Consider the following 21,934-nt stretch of genomic DNA (forward strand, 5'->3'; position numbering starts at 1 on the left):
CACTTTGGCTGCCGCTGCTGCCAAATGCACTTTGGCAGTAGCGGCAGCATCTGACGCATGTCCGCTGAAACACGTTTTTGAAATATTACAGCCTCATTGCCGATACTGCGAGCCCTTACCGCCGCGCGGATTTCCCTGCCATAGATCTGCTATCAACGCACTTTTCGGAGCGCCCCCTGGACAAGTGGCTATATCAAGTCCTGACAACCGTTTTCCTGCGCACTTTGGCAGTAGCGGCAGCATCTGACGCATGTCCGCTGAAACACGTTTTTGAAATATTACAGGTACGGTGGCCTCTGCCTCGTCTACAAACTTTACCCGTGGAATCGTCGGGCGCTCGTCGCAAGACTGTGGTGCCCGTACCCCATCTGTGGCCTACCCCGGTTTCAAGCACTCAACTTTACTCCCGGTTTCTTCTGCCACTTGCAGCCTCATTGCCGATACTGCGAGCCCTTACCGCCGCGCGGATTTCCCTGCCATAGATCTGCTATCAACGCACTTTTCGGAGCGCCCCCTGGACCAGTGGCTATATCAAGTCCTGACAACCGCTTTCCTGCGCACTTTGGCAGTAGCGGCAGCATCTGACGCATGTCCGCTGAAACACGTTTTTGAAATATTACAGGTTGGTGGTTTCTATCAGTTACCTTTTGTATGTACCAGCCGCTGCTGCCAACGCTGCTTGAGATTTACGAGTGTTACTAGTACCTGTTGAAATGTCGCGTTGTTGTGTGTGCCGCTCCGCGGTGCCTGACAATGGCTTGTACATGACTTGCTGTGAGTGCAAATTCAAATTTCATTTTGGTTCATGCTCCGGTATAACGGAAGAAGCTTTTACTGGAAAGCGCGACATGTCTAAGAAGGCATGGAAATGTGAGACATGTCGGGGGGTGGGACAAGGGGCGGATGCTGAAATTGAGCGGCAAACGCCGCAGAGAGACATAGCAGTTCGACTTCTAGCAATCGAAACCAAGCTAGATACCCTTTTGGTTCTGCCAATCAAACTGGTGGAACTGGAATCGTCTGTGCAACATATTTCTGATAAATTCGATGAATTTCAGACGAGGCTGCAGGCTCAAGAAAAAGTTACCATGCAATTATCAAACAGAGTTGATCAACTTGAACATGCAGATTCGAGCAGTGAATTGTCCCAAATCAAACGGGATCTGGACAATCTTGAATCCGCAGCCGCAGGTTAAATATTGAAATACACGGTATTACTGAAAGCGAGAACGAAGACCTAATGATGAAGGTAAACGAAGTAACGATGCAAATTAAGGTTTCACTATTGAACAAGAGTTGTGTTATGGCTATACACAGACTTCCCGCTAAGCCAGGCAAAACACGGGCGATCATTATCCGTTTTGTTCACCAGGAACTTCGCGATTCCTGGCTTGCTAACAAGAAGCAACTAAAGGACCATGGGCACGTGGTCCTTTGGTGAAAATATGACACGGCTATCACGTGCTATTTTATCAAAGACGAAGGAATGGGCCCAGACCTCAGGATACGCATACGTCTGGCACTCAAACGGTAAAGTTTTGGTGCGAAAAAGGAGCGGCGACCGAGCTGTTGTCATACGCGGCGAGGAGGATCTGGCCAGTCTTACAGCCTCGAAGTGATGGCGGCATACGTGATAGCAAAACATGCGTTATGTTTACTAAACCACAATGGCGACCCTGGAATTCCAATTTTCTGGGGATGTCGCGTCGTTAAAGAACCAATGTCCACTTTCAATATTTCATTTTAATGTGCGAAGTTTGAAAAATAAGTTTGATGAAGTCAGTTTGTATCTGTCTGAGCTGCAACACTGCTTCGACTTGCTTTGTTTTAGTGAAACGTGGTTTACATCAGAGGATGAATGCGCTTCTATTTCTGGATATGACTGTATCTTTGTTTATCGAACGAAAAAACGAGGAGGAGGAATTGCTATTTATGTCCGTTCTGGTTTGTCGTACAGTATAATCCCCGAGCTCAAGATTGTTAACGAATGCTATGAATGTATTGGTCTTCAGTGCATGAACACCTTGATTTCGCTAGTGTACCGCCCGCCATCTGGATCCATGTGCAAGTTTTTAGAATTTACTGAAAAATTATTAGAACTCAGCATCGAACTTAAACTCGAAACAATATTAATGGGCGATTTTAATATAGATGCTTGCCCAGACAACCTAGAATATACGCGTTTTCAGGAAACTTTTGAATCGTACGGGTGTTCAAATGTCATCAACGTGCCTACTCGCATCACACCTACAAGCCAGACAACACTTGACCTCTGTGTGACGAGTTCTTCTCCTGAATATGTAAGAGCAGGAGTCCTGATGTGCGATCTTAGTGATCACTTGCCTATATACTGTCTGCTACCTCATAGACAGCCATCCAATATGTGCCCCGAAAGCTTAAACAGAATTTATTCAGAACAAAGTGTTAAAAAATTTGTTGAACTAGTCTCTGGTTATCGGTGGGACGAAGTGACCGCGGAAACTGATGTAAACAAGGCTTACGATGTTTTTATATCTACCTTCGCGTTCTTATACAACAGATGTTTTCCACTTAAGAAGTTTAAAAAACACAACAAAGCTAGAAAGCCTTGGATAACTCGTGACCTCTATAACAGGATAAAATGTCGTAACAAGCTCTTCCAAATTTTTTTGAGTAGCAGAAGTGAAGATGACTTTCGGTCTTTCAAATCTGAGCGTAACAAATTAAATTCTGATATTAAACGCTCTAAACAAGAATATTACGCGAACAAGTTTTTTGCTATCATGGGAAATTCGAATCGCATGTGGAAAGCGATCAATGAAGTAATTAACAAAGGCGCTATCTCAAGAAAAGTTGCATTTCAGCATAGTGAATTGTCAGATATTGAGGTTGAAAATACTTTTAATTCTCATTTTATTGATGCTCGTGCGTCCTCGCAAAATGATACACCGGTCTCTTGCACGGAATATATATTAAATCGGTGTTCTTCTACGGTGTTCTTGGCGCCTACTGAGCAGCACGAGATACAGACCATAATCTTATCGTTGAAAGACAGTTGTGCTTCAGGTGAAGATGATATAAAAGTGAAACCGTTGAAAGCCGTCAGTGAAATTGTAAGCACGCCTCTTGCACATATCTGTAACTTAATTCTTCCTAACGGTGTGTTTCCAGATAAGATGAAGCTAGCCCGAGTGACTGTCATTCATAAAAGTGGCCCAGTTAACGACATGAATAACTACAGGCCAATATCCGTTCTTTCTGTCTTCGCGAAAATTGCTGAACATGTAATTAATAAAAGACTTTGTGAGTTTCTAAACACGTATAAAATAATAGCTCAGGAGCAATATGGTTTCTGTAAGGCTAAATCTTCAGAAACCGCTTTACTTGAAATAAAGGAACAAATCCTTGACAACATAGAAAACCGAATGTTAACTCTAGGTATCTTTCTAGATTTTAGGAAGGCCTTCGATTGCGTGCAACATGATGTCCTTTTGAAAAAGCTACCTCTTTATGGAATTCGTGGTGTCGCATTATCGTTAATAAAAAGCTATCTTACCTCTAGAACACAGTACACAACAATAACTGGAGTTAGTTCCGAAATTCAGCACATTAAGTACGGCGTGCCGCAAGGATCCGTCTTGGGGCCTGTTTTATTTTCACTCTATATTAATGATATTGTCAATATTCAAGGCTGTTCCAATATTATATTATACGCGGATGATACTAACGTGTTCTTCTCAGGAAGGGAAATAGGAAATCTTTTTGAGCAAGCTAACATCTGGTTACAGCAACTAAGCTTGTGGCTAAATGCGAATAAACTCCAATTAAACATAACTAAAACTAAGTATCTAGTGTTTACATCAAAAGGAACAATAATGCACCCTCAGCTAACACTCCAATTTCCGAAAGTCAGCTTCGAACAGGCACCAACAGCCAGATTTTTAGGAATTATATTCCATGAAAATATGTCCTCGTCACCGCACGTAGATGTTCTTAGAAAAAATATTGCTCGTGCTGTCGGTGTGCTAAATAGGTTGCGATATTTGCTACCGATAAATGTGAAGCGCAATATTTACAACGCGCTTATACATTCTCGATTAACTTATTGTTTTCTAGTTTGGTCAACCACTACACAAACTAACTTAAAATCAATTCAAACACTCCAAAACCGCGCACTGCGCGCGATAGGTAACTTAGAACGTACTGATACCACTAAACCATACTATAACAAATATAAAATATTAACAGCATCAAAACTTCACACTTACAAATTATTCCTCGAAATTTCACGGCAATTCTGGAAAGACAAATGCTCCTTCCAAAGTAAATACCATGGCAGAACGACAAGCTATAACCTCAGAAAAACTCTGATAGGAAAACCACGTTGCAGAACAAAATACGGAGATCAAAAACTAGCAGTTCAACTTCCTAACCTTCTAAACGACTACGCCTTGGTATTGCACCTGCTAAATTCTGGAATTTCAAAGCAAAACTTTAAGAAAACTGTAAAAGAATTGTTACTATCCGAAGACTAATAGAAATGCCCAACTTCAGGTATAGAAAATTTTGTACATGTTTCTTGTTGTTTTTAGAAAACTGTCTAAACTTTAACCTTTCAGCTACAGGTATGGAAAATTTCATACATGCTTTTTTTTCTTTTTTCCTGTTGTTGTTGTGCTTCAATTGATTAGAAAACTGTATAAACTTTAACCTATTTTCTTTCTTCTTACGCGAATTGTGTACTCAAGTGTTGAAAATGTGTACTATAATTTCATGTGTGACCTCCTGAAAGCCTGCCACTGCCATGCTGCTGCCAATGTACGGGTGGCACGGCCTAGTCAGGCAAATGTTTGCCTTTAGCCGTGTCCCCTAAGACAATCTTTTCATTGTCTTAAATAAATCAATAAAGAAAGAAAGAAAGAAACTGTATGACATTGTGAATTTGCGTGTCTCAGAATTTCCACACTCGCCGTTATTCCTTTTAGGCGATCTTAATTTCCCCAAACTAAGGTGGTCTTCGGTATCGCCCTTCGTTGTCGGTACGTCCGCCGAAAGTCAATACGTTGGCGGGCTAGTTGGTTAGAATCCATGGTAGAGTGTATAAGCGCGACTGGACGAGGACGTAGAAATAGACGTGTGACCATTGCAGTACATGTTTTCCCTTACCTTGCACACGTGTTCGGTTATTAGAAATGCACCACTCAATGTTCTTTTTTGCTGTTACGTTTGTTTCCGCTCGCACGGTATATATTTATCGATGCGTGCGAAAATAAAATCTATAGTTGAAAGTGAAGCGCTGTGTCTGTGTATCTGTTTCTTTCTACGTCCTCGACCAGTCGCGCTTATACACTCTACCATAAATTTTAATCTTACGCAACTTGTTTCTAGGCCTACTAGAGCTAGCACTACTTCATCTAACACTCTACACTTGATCCTTGTCACTGAACGAAACTTAATACATTCTTTAACTTGTTTCCCCGGACTAAGCGATCACTGTTCTTTACATTTTTGTCACACGCCCCGTTAGATGTGAGAACAATGCAAACTTTATTAGAGATTATGCGAGTGGTGATTACACTGCAATCAATAATGAGTTTGCAGTATTCATTGACGACTGTATACCAGAATTTTCCAGCCGTTGCGTGGAAGAAAATTGCAACTTGTTTAAAAACAAAGCCACGTCCCTTGTCGCTAAATATGTGCCACTGCGCAGACTTTCCGGAAAGAAACGCTCTCCTTGGTTTCCCATGACATTAAAAAGACTGTCAAACAAAAAAACGCCTTTCCCGTCTTGCAAAACCCAGTCGAATATCTACTCGTTGGAATGATTACTCGAATGCGCTGCATGCTTATCGTACCGCATTAAAAGAAGCGAAGGACGTTTTTTTAATACCCATCTACCCTCACTTCTTTCTACAAATCCACCCGCCGTGGTTGCTCAGTGGCTATGGTGTTAGGCTGCTGAGCACGAGGTCGCGGAATCGAATCCCGGCCACGCCGGCCGCATTTCGATGGGGGCGAAATGCGAAAACACCGTGTACTTAGATTTAGGTGCACGTTAAAGAACCCCAGGTGGTCGAAATTTCTGGAGTCCTCCACTACGGCGTGCCTAATAATCAGGAAGTGGTTTTGGCACGTAAAACCCAATAATTTAATTTTTTTTCTACACATCCGTAAAAATTTTGGAGCGCTGTTCAAATAAAAATGAAAAATAACATATCTCTTACAGATATGGATGGTACCACCATGAGCAATGCGGAATGTTGCTATGTCCTAAATGATACTATCGCGAAATCATTTTCTGTTCGCTGTGTTGATACAGTGCCACACATGCGCAAAGAAGATTTTTTTTTTTCCATGGACCCGCTTGTGGTCGATTTTGCAGGGATCTTGAAGTTAATTCAAGATTTAAATGTATCGTCTTCCTGTGGTGCCGAGGAAATTCATTCGAAATTTTTGATGAATACTGCTGTCTACTCCTCCATATTTTTATGTACCTTTTCACCCAGTTATTTGGGTGCTCAACTTTGCCCACAGACTGGAAGGTGGGGAAGGTGGTCCCTCTGTTGAAATCAGGTAACCCGCACTCTCCTCTCAATTACAGAACCATTTCACTTACCCGCGTGCATTGCAAAATCCTTGGACACGTAATATTTTCCAATCTTGTCTCATTTCTTGAATCCAACTCTTTCTTCACTTCATCTCAGCATGGGTTTCGCAAAAACTACTCCTGCTGAGCACAACTAATATCGTTTATACATAACATTCCTTCCTCTTTAGACGAAGGTCAAGTCATTGACTGTATTTTTCTAGATTTTGCGAAAGCCTTTGACAAGGTATCTCATCACTTACTGCTTCTTAATCTTAGTACTCTTGATATTGACCCTAATTTTCTGAAATGGATAGAATGCTTTCTAAACTGCCGTACCCAGTTTGTAACAGCTAACGTTTCTCCATCCCCGCAATGCGCCGTGAAGTCAGGTGTTCCTCAAGGCTCTGTGTTGGGACGGTTATTATTCCTAATTTATATAAACGACTTACCTGCCGTAGTTAATAGTTCTATTAAACCTTCTGCCGACGATCACGTTCTATACCGTGAAATAACTAATCCTATACTTCCTATAAATATCTTGGAATCCAGCCAAACACTAACCTTTCGTGGCATGCGCACATCTAACATATCACGAACAATGCAAACAGATCTCTTGGCTACATTGGCAGAAATTTTTCTGAAGCCCCACCCCATTTGAAGTTACTGCTCTACAAAACGCTAATTAGACCGAACCTATATTATGCGTCATCTGTCTGGGACCCTGGTCAAAAAACATTAGCAGATACCATTGAGTCAGTTCAGAACAGGTCAGCACAGGTCAGCCCGTTTCATCCTTTCAAATTATTTCCGCACAGCTAGCGTTTCTTTAATGAAGTCAAACCTTGGCCTTATTAATTTGCAGATTCGAAGAAAAAATTTTCACAAGATCTTTTACCAAAATAACTCACTTAAACAAGACTTCATTTCAGAGCCTTCGTACATGTGGTCGCGTCTTGATCATCAGTTTAAAGTGTTCATTCCTTTCTGCCGCACAAATGTTTTCTCTGATTCATTTCGGCCAAAAAACATTGCCGAGTGGAACCGCCTCCCCCCCCCCCCCCCCCATCGCCTGCATCTAGGAGGCATCTTCTTTCAAGATTGCAATAACTGATTATGTTTTGAGTTTATTACCTAAATACTAATAATTGTTTGAACGTGTTGTATTTTTTCTGTTATTGTACCCACCCCCCTCTGTAACGGCCTTCTGGGCCCTGAGGGTACTGTAAATAAATAAATAAATAAATAAATAAATAAATAAATAAATCTCAGTGTCAACACTGAGGTTCGAAAAATTTAATATCTTTATCCTTCGAAAAGTGAACTAAATTAAGCTGCAGTATAAACGTTCAACTTGATTTCAGCAATGCTTCTTTCAATGAGATACTTTCAATTTTATTAAGCCCCTTATTGTGTTATATATTTGTTTCTGTTAGAAGCGTACCACAGATGTATGTCTGGCTGGGTAGTGGTCGTGTTCATATTTCCTTTTTAATCAATATTTCCCTTCACTCTGTTCATGCTTTTCTCTGACAGCCTTATTAAAGCGTCAGTATTAAGCGAGTGCTCTGTCCTGTCCCCTGTTCTGTTCCTAGTTGTCGGCGCTGTTATTTCATAGCATTTATCCAACTAGCTCATCAGATGATATAGATGATGTATAAAAAAGTTCAACCACCACTAGCTCGTTTCCGCCCCAATTTTTTGTTGGGAATATCCACTTTTCGTTACGCAGGTTGTTTGGAGAAACAGCTGAACATAATGAAGATGTCGCAAATAGCATCACTGAATTTCTAGAGAGTTGCTCGTACTATTATTCATCTCACGAGATCCACTTGCGACGGCACAGGTGTGCCGCGCGCGCATTGAACCTCGTCGCTTCGGTCGCTGCCGAAAATGCCTGCAAAAACGTAGCCTACGGTGAAATGGCGAGGATTGCTTTTTGCAAAACTGAAGACTCCAAAATTTGGAGAAAACAAGCCCACTCCTTGCAGGCAGCTGACGCCATAAAGACTGCCTTGCCAAGGCTGCTCCCGGCGCCGAACTCAACACGATGGAATTTGTTGTTGAACGCCATGAAGTTCATCAACTAAGTTCCAAATAGGAGGGTGGACGCAACGTTCGACACACTTTTGTTGCCACAATTGCAACATGAGGAATCTCTCTTCATTGACGAATACTGCCAATTATATTTCAATTATTTGTTTTACATTATGCAGTATGTTGATTCTATTTCTTTTCCAGCCGGTGTACGCTGTGGCAAAGACGCTAGATATCTTGCAAGGCGAGCAAGTCATGTACATGGGCGTCCTGCAGGCAACGCTTCACTCTATGCTGTGTTACCAACGATCAACTACTGCACACCCCATGCTAACGACCTTCAGGAGGCAGTCATGAAAATATGAGCGAAATATACTTGGGCCTTTCCACTTCTTCCACAGAGTTTTCATTCTTATAACTCGTACCTCGAAGTAAAATGCCTTCAGCAGTGCGCAGTAAACCACGAATGTCCATAAGACGTACTGGTAAGGCGAAATGTCCAAGACGAAAAACGACATTCTATGAACATCTCAAAGAGGTCCCATTTGTGCATCGTGCTATGAGGCCAATCAAAGGACGTTTTTTGGCTTTCTGTTCTGGATGTCTAATATACATCCATGACGTGTGAACCATGGACGTACTTTAGATGTCTGCGACAACAGCACCCTTTACAGATTAAAATACGGTGTGATATAACTGGACACAAATTTTTTTGACGAAAATAAGGTTTAATCGATGTGAGAGTGTTTTATGTTTACTCGATCGTCAATTCAAGGCGGCGGACACTAGTTACGGATAGGCGTCTGTTACGGTGATACGCGGTTTCGGCATCACGTCAGCCTAATTTCAGTTTTATCGTCACCGCGTCGTCACTAACGAAAAACAAAAAGAGCCTGCTCCTTAAAGTGATTTTATAAAAATGTCAAATGTACATGTAGAGGTACATCTTAAAGATAAGGTTTACTACGTTAGAACATTTTACAATAACTTCGTGGTTGTGCAAGTTGGGACGCTGCGATTGTCATCGCCAGCACCGTTTGCCGCTTGGCGCAATTCATTTTACAATGCAGCAGGGCCCTCGACTATGGCGCCGCCGCTCGGCATAACGTGAACCACTGCGGCGCCACGATTCTGGCCACTCTAGAGACGCTACCGGGCTCGCTTGGCGACAGGTTCACATGTTGACATTGCGGCTTCCCAAGGCATCTACTTTCGACCTGACCAACTCAAACGCGGTCGTCGTCACCGGTAAGGCTCATGCACCCTTCGACAGCAAGCTGGAAGTTCTACGCCCTTTTCACATTGTGATTTCAACGCCACCTTCACTATAAACGTGGTCGGTAGAGTTGGGCCTAGCGTTAGGTCTTACGCTAGGCGTAATCTTGGCCTTGGCCGTTCGACGTGGCACCGTCGTCATAAAGCCACCATCGCACGTAGGCGCACCCTTAGAAAGCATGGAAATTGACGTTCGGAAAAGCAAGGCCGCGCAGAGAGGAGATGACCCCAGCGTCTCTAGTGTTGACCAGCCGGAAGCTAAACAAGCGAAACTCGCCCCAGTCCCGGGCGCAGCCGAGACGCAGGCAACCAGCGCCGAAGCAGCGTTGGCCAGAGACACCAGACGCACCAGAGACACAAGTAGCAAATGACAGCGAGAACCCAGACGCAGTCGAGACGCAGGCAGCCAATGCCACTCAATGGCAAGCTGTACCAGGCAAGCGACAGGCTATTAAGGAGCGGAAGGCAGAAAACTTCAAGTACCTTAAAGAATTACCATGCCATGTAGTAGTCATTAGGCCCACGGAGAGGCGCAACATTTCGTCATTTCCCCGCGCCACACTAGCCACTGCACTGAACAAACTTGCGGATGACGCACACTTAGCTAGGCTAGCGGTCCACAAACCTGACAGCAGAAGCAACACGATCACGGCTATTGTGAAAGAATAGCAGCATGCTTGTGACCATTTCGAGGCAAGTCAAGACGATCTCCGATCCGAAGTGGGGTACTGTCAATGTCACAAGGTACATGGCACCTCCAGAGAACACCGTGCGGTTTGTTATACACCACGTTGAACCTGGTAGCACCAACCGGGATCTTATGGAAAGCATTTTCTCCCCGCATGGCACAATTCTTCCAGCGAGGATGTTCACAGCATGGTGCACTTGGCAGTGGCGACGACCACGGCGCATCACCTTAACGCCTGCTATTTCCTTTGGTGCAGGTTGTGTCTGCGCAGCCGCAATTGTGCGCCACGTCAGCATCGGCCGAGGCCACGTGACCTGACACGCTACTCGGCACGCATCGACAACAGGAGGCGCGGCACTCTTCGGCGGCGCTGATATCTGCAACAAAGGCCTGATCTCGCCCATTCCAGAGCTACAAAAGGAGCCTTCTTGCGCTGACTGCATTCAGTTGGCAGTGGCGTCGACACTGGTGTGCATCGCCTTACGCCTGCTATTTCCTTCGGTGCAGGTTAGTTATGTGTTCTCGCTTCTTTCTTTTTTTCTTTTTTTTCGTCTCTGCTGCCAAGTGTGTGCCTCGCCTTGCTTGTGTGACGATGTCAAAAGAGTTTGCGAAAGCGAAAGACGAAATCCTTCAGAAACTAAAAGATGAACTAAAAATAGAATTGAAACCGTCACGCGACGCGTACGAGAGAGACTTGCGCAATGAAATTCGTGATCTGAAGAATGAGCAGCGAAACATGACACAGAGCATAGAATTCGGGCATAGAAAAATAGACGGCTTAAAGAAGAGATTTGAAGCTGAAGCAGCAAAAAACACTCAGCTTTTGAAAGAGAACCAGGTAATCAATGCAAAGTATGTTTTCATGGAAATAAAGAACAGCGAACTTATGAACCAGATAGTTCATCTTGAACAGTATTCTAGGAATGCCAATCTTGAAATCCAGGGAGTCGTTAAGACAGAAAATGAGCGTTGTTGCCATATTGTCCACTATCGGAGATGCTATTGAAGAACTAATCAGTGAGTGCGATATCGAAACTTACGATCGCGTCCCCACGCGTAATCCGGATAAAACTAACATTATCGTGCAATTCAAGTCCCGGTCGAAGCGCGACATGACATTAAAGAAAGCGAGAAAAGCCCGGCTTACTAATGAAGGTTTATCTATGTAAATGAGCATCTTTGTCCTACACTAAAGAGACGTCTCAGTGTGGCTATCAGGCGTAAGAAGGACTGCCAGTGGAGATCCGTGTGGACCCATAATGGAAGGATTTTTGCGAGGCAGTCAGACACTTCTAGCGCCGTATCCATATCTTGTGAAAACGACCTCAATAAGATAACATCGGTGTAATTAGCCCCCCTCTTTCTGCGTACTGTTTAAGCTTTCAAAATGCGCTACCACGATTTTGCGTTGCCCCATGAAATTCTTCCAGGTTCTTCTATGTACGGTTCTGTTTTGCATATTAACACACGCTCTGCTCTCGCTAAGCATGACCAGATTGCCTATTTCCTAGACGAATTCTCTTTTCAGTATAGTATTTGAATGCTTACTGTATCATGATATTACGTTGGGTGTGCGGTTCTCCATCTTAATGGATACAAAAACTTTTTTATCAATCGCAGTAGTTGTAGGGGCGGTGGCGTAGCTATTTATGTTAAAGCTTCTAAAGAACACGAGGTAATATCAGATTATACATGCATTACAAACGATTGCGAGGTACTAATACTGAAATGAAACGCTGACATCATTACTGTCGTTTATCGCCCACAAAATGGGAATTTTGGGCACTTTATTAACGTTTTTGAAAACTTCTTGCAATTTGTTTCCACAAATAGTCTGAAACTCGTTTGTGGTGCAGACATTAATATAAGTACCCTTGAAGCTATCACCTGCGTTCAATATTTCAACAACACCATTTCTTCCACAGGCTTTGTGAATATAATCACTACGCCGACACGCATCACTGCACTAACTTCATCGACACTTGATTTGTTTATTACAAACAAGGAAACTAGACTCGCGGATGCAGGAACCATAGCCTCAGACATAAGTGACCGCTGCCTAGTCTTCATGATTTTGTTCCCCTCCAAAGCTCATAAAGATAGTCGAAGGGACGCAATTACAATGCATTATGTATCAGACGATGCTTTACTTTTATTTAAGCGTGACATCAGCGCTCAGGACTGGTCTTTTATATTCGGAATAAAAAACGTGAATGATGCATATTCTAAGTAAATTCAAATTTTTCAGCGAATATACGCTATACATTTTCCTTTTACAACTTTCAAACCATCAAAAAGAATAAGAACACCTTGGGTCACTCCTGCCTACAGGAAGGCTATTAATAAGAAAAATCGTATATTTCACACCTTTTTACGTACAAGAGCACCGTCTGACCTGAAAGATTTTAAAACTTTCAGAAATAAACTGAACGCCGAGCTTAGGTCGGCAAAGTTAGGATATTATCAGCGGTTGTTTTCTGATATAAAGAAACAGCTACCTGACGCCGCATGGAAAGTGCTAAATAGGGTTCACGGTCGCGAAAGTAAAACGGAAACGCCCTCAAAGTTAACGCACAATAACCGTGAAATAGTTGGTCAGGCGCTTGTTGATCATTGTAACCAAGCGTTTCTAAAACACGCTCTTCCAGATAGTAACCTACAGGTTATTAGACTGTCAAGCAATTGCCCTGCTGAGAGTTTTGCTCTGCGTGATATTAGTGAAGCTGAAGTTTATCGAACATTTCTAGGTCTAAAAACAGCAAGGCTTTAGATATAGATAACATACAAATAAAGACCATAAAGTATGTTATCGAATGCATTACACCTGCGCTCGCTCACATATTCAGTCTCGCTATCCAATCAGGTCAAATTCCTGACGCACTGAAACGATCCACGGTAACAGTCATTTCCAAAGGGGGCAATAAAAATGAGGCAAAAAATTATAGGCCAGTATCTCCGATACCAATTTTTTCTAAACGCTTAGAAAAGATATTGTTTTCTCGACTGACTAACTTCTTTGACAAAATAAATCTTCTTTCCGACGCGCAGTTTGGTTTTAGAAAAGGACGCTCTACTGAAACAGCTTTATTAACTCATAAAGAAAGTGTTCTACAAAGCATTGAAAATTAACATAGAACTCTCGATCTTTTCGTAGATTACAGTAAGGCATTCGATTCACTTAACCATAACATACTTATACTAAAGCTCTCGGACTACGGGGTTCGTGGTAAGCAGATCAAACTATTCCGTTCGTACTTAGCCAACAGGATTCAATGTGTGTACATTGGCAATTACCATTCATCTCCCCTCCATATAAAATGTGGTGTGCCCCAAGGCAGTATTTTCGGCTCTCTTATGTTCAACGTATATATAAACGACATTGTCCGTATTGACACAAGCTCAAAATTTATCATATATTCCGATGGTAGCACTATCCTACTATCCTGAACTGGTGAAGCCGATCTAGCGTCAAGATGTAATCACGTCCTTGAGAAGCTCGTATTTTGGGCACATTCTAACTGCCTCCAAATTAACCCAGCTAAAACCAAGGTACTTCCGTGCAAAAAAAAATAAAGTAATTAATTTAGAACAGGATTATACTGCGACGGGCGCAGGATTGAAATCGTCAATGAATATAAAATTCTCGGAGTAACATTTAGCTCAAATCTCACATGGGATTCCCATGTTGACAACTTACGCACAAAAGTTTCAATGATCACAGGAGCTCTATCGCGTTTCCGTGCAATTCTCCCAGTGGAAGCAAAAAAACTAATTTATTTTGCATTATTCGCGCCCCATATTTACTGTAGTCTCGTATGGTTGACCACTATACAAAGGAATATTACGAAGATTTGTATATCACAAAAGAAAGTTGTTCGCAATATCGCAAATATTGATTATTTAGCTTGCACAGAATAATATCATAAGTTGTACAATATTATGAAAATACAACATATGCATGAATTTCGTGTTTAGCGTTCATTCTATGTGTTTTCACCCATTTTCAAAACTTCATTAACACAATAGCACTGCTTCAGCAATATACCAATGTTCGTACACGTTGTCTTTTGAATAATACCACGTTTCCGCACTTTTTACAAACTGCAAACTTTGAAATATAATCTTCCGTTAATTCTCAATAAATAAAAAGATATAGTGAAGCCCACACTAGCATTACTTCAACAGCTCTTCTTTTTTTAATCATACCTACCACTATTGTCGTGAAGCTGCATACATTAATAATTCTTTAACAGAAGGTAAATCCTCCTGTGTCTGCTTGTATTTCACATTGTAGTGTTTTAGAATATAATATCATTTCCTGATATATTATATCTGTTTGTGTGTATGCATATGTGAATTCATAGATATACATGTATATATATATACATATCTTATTTCCCCTTTCTTTCATTATATTCGACTTTTTTATATTTTTTTCCTCTGTATATAAAGCATTTTTTCATTTATAGTAATATATCTAGTATTGTGTATTCTTATTCTGATGAATTCTTGTGCTCTTGTTTAACGTTTTGACATGCACGTCGAGGTGAAGCCATGCCTTAATTATGGTGTCCGGGTCTCTTTCAAGCTGCAGACCGCAGCTTTTAGCCTTGTCAACCACAAAACTTGTTTTGGAAAATAAAGAATTTGAATTTGAAAACCAGCACAGCCCTCGTCACGTTAGAGGCACCCAGCATTCCGCAAGGGGTCCATTATTATACCTGCCCGCTCAAGACCCACCCATTCAAGAACATGCCAGTATTACGCCTTTCCTGTCACAACAGTGGCCACATGCAAACATTTGGTCCAAACCAACCGGCGTGTTCCCAGTGTGGAGTCGACCATGACCAACAGACCCAGTGCTGAGTGCCCTTTTGTGTCAGATGCCAAGAAGAAAGCCATATAGCAACAAGCTCCACGTGTTCGTACAGAGCATCTCAGACGCCTTCGCCTCCATCAGTACGGTCAAGAAGCCCAGCGCGACGATATGATGCCACTAGATGCAATAACAAAAGGTCAGTGACCCCAACAATGCACAGAAAAGAATCGAAGTCACCAGCACCACAACAAGTAGGCACCACCGAGTAGGCACCACCGAGTAGGCACCACCGAGTAGGCACCACCGAGTAGGCACCACCGAGTAGGCACCACCGAGTAGGCACCACCGAGTAGGCACCGCAGTCCGTCAAGGCAGCCGAAGCAACCTCGCCAGTCACTATCCAAGCTTGATCAAACTGTAGCCAAAGCACAAGCTGATCTAGAGAAGGCATGGTTCCTGATGCTTACGACACAACGTGCTTTCAACTAGTTACTAGAAGCAATACCCGCCGTGGTTGCTCAGTGGCTATGGTGTTAGGCTGTTGAGCACGAGGTCGCGGGATCGAATCCCGGCCACGGCGGCCGCATTTCGATGGGGGCGAAATGCGAAAACACCCGTGTACTTAAATTTAGATGCACGTTAAAGAACCCCAGGTGGTCAAAATTTCCGGAGTCCTCCACTGCGGCGTGCCTCATAATCAGAAAGTGGTTTTGCCACGTAAGACCCTATAATCAAATTTTTACTAGAAGCAAAGAAAAAAGTCGAAAGCGCAGAGAAGTTCCAGAAGGCATAAGCTAGATTCTGGGTTGGCAACCCCCTGACCAGCCCTTCTACTCCTCCAATGCCGGATAAGACCTCTGCGCCTCCAAACCCAACCCCACGAAAGGTATGCCCGCCGCCCACATCGCAGTCGGAATCCGAAAAACCCGATATGCTTGCGAACGAAAAGATCACCGCAGCATTGGTGGATATCGGGAAAAGACTTGACGCCCAAGAGGAGAAGCAAGCCGAACAGACCAACGTAACCACCCAACTGGCCACAATCATTGCGAAACTGTGCACTGGACATGATTAGCAACCAGCTTAGCCAAGTTCATGTAGAACAGCAGAGGCTCCGCCTTGAGCAAGGTTACATTTTACAGCGCCTAGACTCCCGAGAAAACAAGCAGCCACCCCCAACAAAGCACATCTCCGCCGGAAAGGAAAGGTCGGCACTCTACTAACAGCATATATATGGCGCCTGTTTCCCCCGAGCGTACACCGGACATCCTACAGTGGAATTGTCGAGGTCTGCAAGCCTGTGCATCAGAATTGAACCTTCTATTCGAGCGTATAGGTTATCCCAGTATTATTCTGCTGCAGGAGACCAAGGTAACATCTCCTGGTCTTCATCACTACAAATCTGTTTTCCCCTTGCATCATGCATGCTTATTATGGACAGGACAAAATACAAGCACAAGCCGCCATTTTTGTACATAAAGACACCGCATGCGCAGCTGGACACCGCCACCTTCTGCACACCACAGCAAGAAATTGTGGCAGCGTAGAATTCGTTTCAACAACAAGCGTATAGTCATCGCTAGCGCATACTACAGACCATCGGCAAAATCGCAGGACATAAATTATGATTGGTTATGGCAGCTGAAGCACACCTACCCAAGGGATGCCATTCTGGTTGGTGGGGGACTTCAACGCGCCGCATAAAACATGGGGCTACCGAAACTCAAGCTCAAAAGGAACAAGACTTAATGCAGCCACGGGAAAGGCAGGGCTTTTATTGGCCAATGATATCGACTATCCTACGCGACGCGGTATGCAACGTGGGCAACGTGACGTGATTCCAGACCTGACCTGCCACTCTGGCAACATCATTAAGGATTAGCGGTGCGGCCATGAGACAATGGGTAGTAATCATTACCCAATTTGGACTGAGATGAACTCTACTCTTAGAAAACGAAGACGCACTACTCAAACAGTCAATTGGCAGAAGTTCAGAGAGGCACTCGATGAACATATAGAGGAACTTCCTGGTGAGGACCTCCTCCATAGGGCCAAATAACAAGCCACGACTAGCACAATGGTGACAACAGATGTCCCCACAGCAGATACCCACCTCATCAGCCGTGGGAGAGCAGCAAGCAGGCAGAGCAAGAATACCTATTATCAAGAAAGGATTATAAGAAATTGCTGACCTTGCGCAAAAGAACAGCAGAGGCGACACGATACACTAAGCAGCTCACTCGGGAGATATGGCTAGACTTCTGTAGCACTCTGTCACACTGTTCCGGTCCAGTGCGCTTGTGGCGCACCTTCAGAGCTATGAATGGTCAAAAGAAGACTAGGAAGCACATAGAAAACATCCTGATCCGCGCCGGTCAGACCGTCGAGAAATTGGAGCATGAGGAAGCATACACCTTTTTCACGCCAGCCCGTTCATTCGCCACGATCTCTGCCGTCTGAGAACTCCGACGGCATCAATGCTCTATTCAGCCTGTTTGAGTTGGAGCTAGCCCTTTCGCAAGTGAATTGGAACAGTGCCCCAGGACAAGCTGGGATCTCTCGGTGCATGCTCCGCAACGCAGACACAGCTACTAAGCACAAGCTCCTAGAGTTGATCAACAAGCATTGGCAAGGCAGCTCCCTGCCGAAGTATTGGAAGCATTCTGTTGTCATACCTATACCGAAACCTGGCAAGAAATCGACGCAACTCGACAGTATGCGACCAGTATCACTTACTGCAACCATGTGTAAGTTAATGGAAAAGATGGTTACCACACGCTTCTCCCACCACCTCGAGGAGTGTGCGTACTTCCGCCTTTTCCACACCGGATTCCGGCCACAGTTGGGCACACAGAAATGCCTCTATCTTCTACATACCGCCATCAATGCCGAGAGGAAATTTTGCAGAGGACGACCAGATATTCTAGTATCAGTTGACTTGAAGAAAGCTTTTGATACCAATGGCCACCCTGCTATTATCAAAGCAGTCGAAAGCACCCGAGCAGGCACCAGAATTGTAAACTTCGTGAAAGCATTCTTAAAAGCCAGGAAATATGAATTTCAGCTATCTCCCGGTCATTTAGCCAGGCACTTCACCAAATCTGTAGGAGTCCCACATGGGTCGGTCATCTACCCTACACTCTTTAATGTCGTCATGGCCAAGATCGCGTGGAAGTTAGACACAAATGAAAACTTTTGGTTTACAATGCACGCTGATAATATAACCCTGTGGACGACCTATAGGCTCATCAGCTGAAAAAGTAACAACGCTACAAAATGCACTGGGCATAATTCATTAGAAGCTGAAGCCAGCAGGCATGAGGCCCTCGCCGGAAAAGACGCACTACATCACGTAGTCACAAACGTGCAAGGTCTGACGTAACCCTTTACTTCGGTCACTGAATTCGCCAACCGAAGAGGGATACCTCAGAATATTGGGCATCCCAGTCAACAAGGATGGCACGGCAAGCACATGGCTGCAACATTTGAAGCAGCAATGGAAACCAATGGTGCGCCTTATCAGGAGGCTAACCCACCACAGCAGAGTTGCAGGAACAGAGGTTGGACGATGGCTTACGGTAGCTGTTCTCACCGCCAAGATAAGGTACGGAGCCCCGCATTACGACCTGACGGCTGCAAACTACAAACAACTCGACAGGCTACACAATACGGCTATGAGGGCAATCACCGGTCTACCAATACACGCAAAAACAGAAGACTTGCACAGATATTCCGGCCTCTCGACGGTGGAAGCATTGGTTAAAACCCACAACGATAACCATGAAACCAGGCTGAAGAATACGTGGAATGGTCAGCGACTGCTATCTACACTGCATGGCACCAACCTGCACCTACCAGAGCTGGATCACCTCCTTCCACCCTGGGATGAAATAAGGGTTACGGAACCCAGACCACTACCCACGAACACCAAAGGTGAAGGCAGGGCGCACCGACAGCAAAGAGTACTAGATGCGGAACAAACGCATGAAGGTCAAAAATATATACTGATGCTGCCTTACAATACGATGAATGAACATTCAGGCGAAATGTATGCGGCTACCGCTTTTTACAGAGAAAACGGGCAACCACACGCCATGAGCCAGCGCAGCTATGCTTACTGGACAGCCGCAGATCTTGAACTACTGGCCATCGAAGAATCCATTCAACCCTGTGAGGCTCGCACAGAAGACACGGTTCACGTCTACACCGAGAGTCAAGAGGGCCTCAAGCAACTGAACTCCCAATCCTACACGACTACCATGCGAACCACATAAAACAAGCCTGCCGCCACCTGCGGGACAATACACATGCACGCATTTTCGCACGCTGGACACCGGGACACAACATGAGGGGAGCGGGAAACAGGGCGGCCCATGAGGCTGCAGGCGAGAAAATTAGAAGACCGCCATCGCAGCCGTGAGTGAGCCCGTCCCTGCTGGACCACACCCATAGCTCCCCGACATCCGTCGTTCCACCAGATCACCAGATTGCCTTGTTGAAACACGAGACGGAGGCTCTACTACGGAAGTCAATTCGTAGCATCCTTTCTCCCATTCCCATTCGCCTTCCAAGAACAGCCCAGGTTCTCATCTAAAAAGCAAAAGCTAAGGCATCTATTACACCGGATGTTTTGAGCAAGTGGAGAGGAACACAAGTGGAATGCCCCAACTGCCCTGCGATCAACGTCGATCTCAAACATGTGATCTGGTCCTGTCCTGCCACAGGGACAAGCACACCCGACCTCTAAAGGTGGCATCGTACGAAGACTGGATCGCACCGCAAGCAAATAACACCAGAAGAATTAACGCTTTGCTGTCCTTTGCGAAGGAGGCAGGCATCCTTCCTTTCACCTGACCCCTTACCCCTATCTTAGGCCACGGGCCATCCCTTTTAATAAGTTTCAATCAATCAATCAATCTGGCCATTTCTGCTCCCTAAGGAGCCGTCCTTGCCTAGGTACCAAACATGAAATGCCTCTAACCCCATTCATCCCTAGCTACGCGGTTGTCAAAGTTGAAACACAGCCGCAGTGAAGTCACGCCTACTGCTGTGTTGCTGAATTGCCGTGCTCTGCGGTCATTTAAATCGCGTTCTCTCTGTCGCGATGAGTGCATACGAAAACTTGTTGACAATTGCTAAGTGGTGAGTAAGACGTTTTACATTAACGATGCGGTATGGTGTCAGGTTTTCTGCTGGTTTGCTTTGGTGTCAAAGCGCATCGCTTGTGTTTATCAGCGGGAAGTCTACGCCATGTCAATGTATTGTAATAGCCCAGACAACTGCGAATTTCATATATAAATGCATTGCGCTATTCTGCCTTTACGACTGCTTTGAAAGCGCTAGTATGTTGTTTAAAAAAAAACGAGTCATTGAAAAACAATAGCATAGGCGAAGTGATGCGTATACTTCTCCCTCCCCCACCTTTTTTTTAAGATCTCGTATTTTTTGTCAGTGAAGTAACGAAACATTTCCTAGTTAATTATAAGTGGTCCCATTTGATTATACTAGTCGTAAACTGAGGCAAGTCCGAAAGAAATGACGCGTACGTCATCAAGCATCTTGGTGCAGTGAGATTAAAAAGCTCGGCGGTAAGATTTGTATGGTTTTTTTTTCGTGATCGTTGCCTTCCTTAGCATTGTTTAGTTTTGCGTCCTACAGCATACCGAAGCTGAGGTGGACAAAGCGACATGTCCGTAACAGAGCTCGTGTCGAAGTCGCGGCACTTTTGGAAAGCCCTTCAAGCCCAAATCTTGCAGTGAAAGAGCTTTCAGCTGAGATTCCAGTTGGGACTGCTTACAGCTCTAATTCACCGACTGGCAGTAAAAGCGTTGGCAGTAAAAGCGTTTCGCCACCCCAGCAAAAGACACATTGTGTTTTGGAGAGCGTTTATGAAATTCAGGGCACCGTTGATAGCAGCGGTGATGAATACGAGCTACGACACAGCATTTGCTCTGAAAGTGACCCACTTACTAACAGTCCGCAGCCAGGCGCTCACGAAAATTCAGTTTGGCAGGCTGATCAGGGAAGTTCTAATGTGAACGACAATTTTCCATCAGAGTTGGCAATAGGGCTGTTGAGAAAATCTCATCAATCTCTCACATCCTTACGGGTTCTTCTGAAAGCTCATACCTGTTTTTCCACCCTCCCAAAGGACGCTAGAACCTTGTTGAAAACACCTCGTGCAACTGCTGTTGTCGATGATGTTACTTCCCTGCCTCCTGGGCAGTATTGTCATTTTGGACTAGGGAAAGGGTCGAGCTCCTTACTTGAAGTACACAGCATTCAAAGAGTTAGCCTTTAAGTCAACATTGATGGCTTGCCTCTGTTAAAAAGCTCACGGAAACAACTATGGCCGATTCAGTGCTTGGCAAATTTTGAAATTGCCCTAGCCATGAGAATAGAATGGGTCCAATCATTATTGGTGCATTTGTTGGTTCATCAAAGCCTGACTGTGCCAATGCTTTCCTTAAACATTTTGCAGATGAATTAAAACTCCTGCTTTCAAGGGAATGTGACATTTCTTGCCAAACCTCTTAAAGTTGTACTC

The 21,934-nt window shown here is 44.1% G+C and overlaps 1 long non-coding RNA gene across 1 annotated transcript in view; it reads left to right on the plus strand.

Annotated features, from left to right (window-relative positions):
* The first annotated feature begins 9,732 nt into the window (after positions 1-9,732).
* Positions 9,733-21,934, plus strand: part of LOC129384472 (uncharacterized) — a 38,813-nt gene continuing 26,611 nt past the window's right edge. Inside the window, exons 1-2 of the long non-coding RNA XR_008612194.2 lie at positions 9,733-9,853; positions 10,825-11,075. This is a non-coding gene — a long non-coding RNA (uncharacterized lncRNA). The remainder of the gene's footprint in view (positions 9,854-10,824; positions 11,076-21,934) is intronic.

This window comes from Dermacentor andersoni, chromosome 9 (genome assembly GCF_023375885.2).
Source record: "Dermacentor andersoni chromosome 9, qqDerAnde1_hic_scaffold, whole genome shotgun sequence".
In the NCBI taxonomy this organism is placed as follows: domain Eukaryota; kingdom Metazoa; phylum Arthropoda; class Arachnida; order Ixodida; family Ixodidae; genus Dermacentor; species Dermacentor andersoni.